The sequence below is a fragment of the Ipomoea triloba genome, chromosome 2, assembly GCF_003576645.1.
Source record: "Ipomoea triloba cultivar NCNSP0323 chromosome 2, ASM357664v1".
Classification (NCBI taxonomy): Eukaryota; Viridiplantae; Streptophyta; class Magnoliopsida; order Solanales; family Convolvulaceae; genus Ipomoea; species Ipomoea triloba.
Window position 1 is genome coordinate 12,204,713 of NC_044917.1, and position 4,032 is coordinate 12,208,744.

Sequence of the window (4,032 nt, forward strand, 5' to 3'; positions counted from 1 at the left end):
GATTACTGAAAATAAGCGAATAACAAAGCAAGAAAGCTCAAAAAATTCTAAACAAAGAAAATCTCAGAAATTGATAGAAGAACAATACTTCATACACACACAAATATGAAAAATACAGAACAAATTAAGCTTTAGATTACAAAGAATAATAAGAATAATCGCACCTTTGAAGACCTTCACTGAAGAGAAAATTGGGGAAGATATGCAATGGAGATGGAGTTTCGCACCTTCGCTGCGGAGTTCATGCGCAATCACAGATGGACTCTATCTGTCTGATGAATAAAAGAGGGATAGTTGAGGGCAATTTTGGAATAATAGAAAGTAATCTCACATTACCTAACCAAAACTTGGTAATCAGATCACCTCAAACATACCCTCATTTCTTACGTGGCAGTCATCTTATATGACTTAACCTCTCAGATTACCTAAACCAAACATGGTAATCTAACATTACCTTTCTCAGATTACCCTGGTAATATTAGATTCCTTGAACCAAACGCCCCCTAAGAGTTTTACAATAAACAATAATAGTGCCTAAATAAGACCTATCCAACCTCCTGCTAATTAAAGCTTGAACTAGATTGAGGCAATCGAACTGAGCACAGACTTTCAGTATTCATCTTGATTTAACCCACGTAAGAGCTTCCTTACAAGTCATAGCTTCAACTATAAAGGGATTCTGAACACATTCCATTATACCATTTAGTCAATACATTCTTTTAAATATGAGTCCAATTAAAATAATTAAATAATATTTTTGGGACAGGAAATATATTGTACGTCAACATTATGGTTGATATAATTTTTTTTTTTTTAAAAAAACCTTCCTTTTTATTTATTTAAATAATCAGCAATATTCTCTTATTATTAATTTGAGACTGGGAATTGTGATGGATAGAAGAAAATTCCTGATTGTTCTCACAATGGCCCCAGGTGTTCTCATAGTGCTGCCAATCTTCTTTCTTAATACACACGCACATGCTTCAGGAAAACATATGGTTATGTATGTTTCTTTCTTGTTTTCTTTTGTTTGTTTGGTGGTTTTACTTCCTTTTTTTTTTCTCTGTTTTTGTTTTGTTCTACAACATCTATGCATTTGGCAAATTGTACAGTGTTGTGTGAACCTTAACAAAAAGTAAATTTTTAATATGCTAAAAGTACATAATTCGTATACTGAATGTACATTATACAAAATAATGTACTTTTCTTAAAATATAATGTACATTTTTAATTTGCCGTCGATATACCCCATAAACCTGCATTTCCATCCTTCACTCATGCTGGTGTTGAATCCAACGAAATATAATCAGCATTGAATCAATCGTTCTCTTATATAATTTTTATTTTTTGTATTAAATTTTCGATCAGTTTTATGATGACACATTGAAATCCTATGTGAGACTAATTAACCTAAGACCATTTACTTAAGTTGAACATATTTTACAATCAATTAGTCATCTTAACTTTGACACAATACGGATTGTGCACCTTGATTCAAATTGCTTACATGTAATTAATTTATTATGTATCTTTATGTACCTATAAATAAACTCAAAGCACAAAATAAATGAGGCACTAACATATTTAGCCGTTTAATTTGAACAGTTTGGTAATCAAAGAAATTTAGAGAAAAGTTGTAAAATTAATGGAGGAAAGAAGAATCTGTTCAATGGTGGTGCGTGATTTGGAGAAAAAATTGATGAGTTTTAGGCAAAATAAAAAGAGGCGTGAAGAAATGTGGGCTTGGTTACTATGACTAGAACATTAGCCATGACATGACATTTAGAAATGTGGGCTTGAACCCACCCCCTCTCATATGTGAGTGTAACTGAGTGCCACTAGATCACAATGTCTTGACTTATTATTATTATTAGTATTATTATTATTAAAAAATTTTGCAAAAAATTGGCATTATGAGTGACTAATTTGTGGTACAAATATTTGATAATCTACTTCTGATTTAGGTAGGGTCAAAGTGGATTTGGATTTTATTGAGTGAGATAAATAAATCAATATATTGTACGCTCAAAATAGGTAAGAGTCATACCTGTGTGAGACCGTCTCACCGATCTTTATCCGTGAGGCGGGTCAGATCTAAGATATTAGTTTGTTACTTATGATAAAAATCATAATACTTATTACAGAACATTTAATACTAATTTGAAATAAATATATTGTTATTTCTAATAGATATTGTAATATTTATATGTATGTGAAATTGTGATACTTCATACTATTTAGGGTAAAATGATTGATACTAGTGATAAATATTATAATACTTATAGCTGAAATTGTGATACTCACAAGTGTAATTTTAATGTAAATATTGTAATGCTCAACTATACTGCTTTAAATCTATTTTATCCTAGAAAATAGACACTACAATGCTCCTAACACCCAGGGGATGTAATGAATCGTTTTAAAGAAACTGTGTTACACACGACTTGGATTTTCTTGTTTTTGTACCATTGACCTTTGGGATTCCTGCTATTATTATATTTGTATATATTGATTTATTGAGTTATTCTCCAATAATAATAATAATAATAATAATAATAATAAGGGAAAATGGCATCTTTAGTCCCTGAGTTATAGGGGTAGTGTAGACTCAGTCCCTGAGTTATGGCTGTATGCGAGTTTAGTCCCTCAGTTATTCGCAAAGTGGCGAGTTTAGTCCCTGACCATTAAATTTGACGAAAAAATTTAAAAATATTCAAAATTTGAGGGGTAAAATAGGAAATTCACATTTTATTATTCTTCTTATATCAAAATCACTTTTACAACATTATTTTTCACTTCTTAGCCTAATTATTTTCAAGATTTTTCATTTTTAAAAGCATTTTAATAACTTTCAAATGACTTGTTAGGAACCTGACTCTCGTATAACACACTTAAAACTTAGCACAAATAAAGAAATGCATGATCATTGTATTTAGGTGTATGAAACACACTATCCTAACAAGTTTTTATCTTTTTACTAAGCAACAAATGTAATAAAATTAAAACTTTTGAGATAGGATAGTGTGTAAAAAAATCTCAAAAGTTTTAATTTTATTACATTTGTTGCTTAGTAAAAAGATAAAAACTTGTTAGGATAGTGTGTTTCATACACCTAAATACAATGATCATGCATTTCTTTATTTGTGCTAAGTTTTAAGTGTGTTATACGAGAGTCAGGTTCCTAACAAGTCATTTGAAAGTTATTAAAATGCTTTTAAAAATGAAAAATCTTGAAAATAATTAGGCTAAGAAGTGAAAAATAATGTTGTAAAAGTGATTTTGATATAAGAAGAATAATAAAATGTGAATTTCCTATTTTACCCCTCAAATTTTGAATATTTTTAAATTTTTTCGTCAAATTTAATGGTCAGGGACTAAACTCGCCACTTTGCGAATAACTGAGGGACTAAACTCGCATACAGCCATAACTCAGGGACTGAATCTACACTACCCCTATAACTCAGGGACTAAAAATGCCATTTTCCCTAATAATAATAATAATAATAATAATAATAATAATAGTAGGTAGATTAAAAAATTAAATAAAAGAAAAGCAATATTTTCCCTGCCTGACAAATCAACGAACTAGATTAGAATATTAGATGACATTAGTCCATCCTTTAATGAGATTAGTCAAGATTGGTTGAGCACTTTAGACTTTAGAGTAAGCAGGGGACAAAAAACAAAAGAAATTATTTCTTCAAAAATCATATCGTTCCTTTCCTTTTTGATATATCAGTTTTTGATATCTATATTTATATGGTCATGCATGTAAGAGTAAATACTAGTGTAAATGCCTAAAATAAACCTAGTGTAAAAAATAGAATTAAGTCAATTAACATGGACTATTCAAATAAAGTGGTTAAATGCTCTAGATTTACACATTGATAAATCTATAATTTTTAACAATTAAAGTGTAACTTTTATTTTATAAAAGTGCAAATACATTGAGATAAGAGTATAATTATATTTACGGGAAAATTTGGTTGCATTTAATTCATCTTTCGGGGGGGGGGGGGGGGGGGGGGAAAA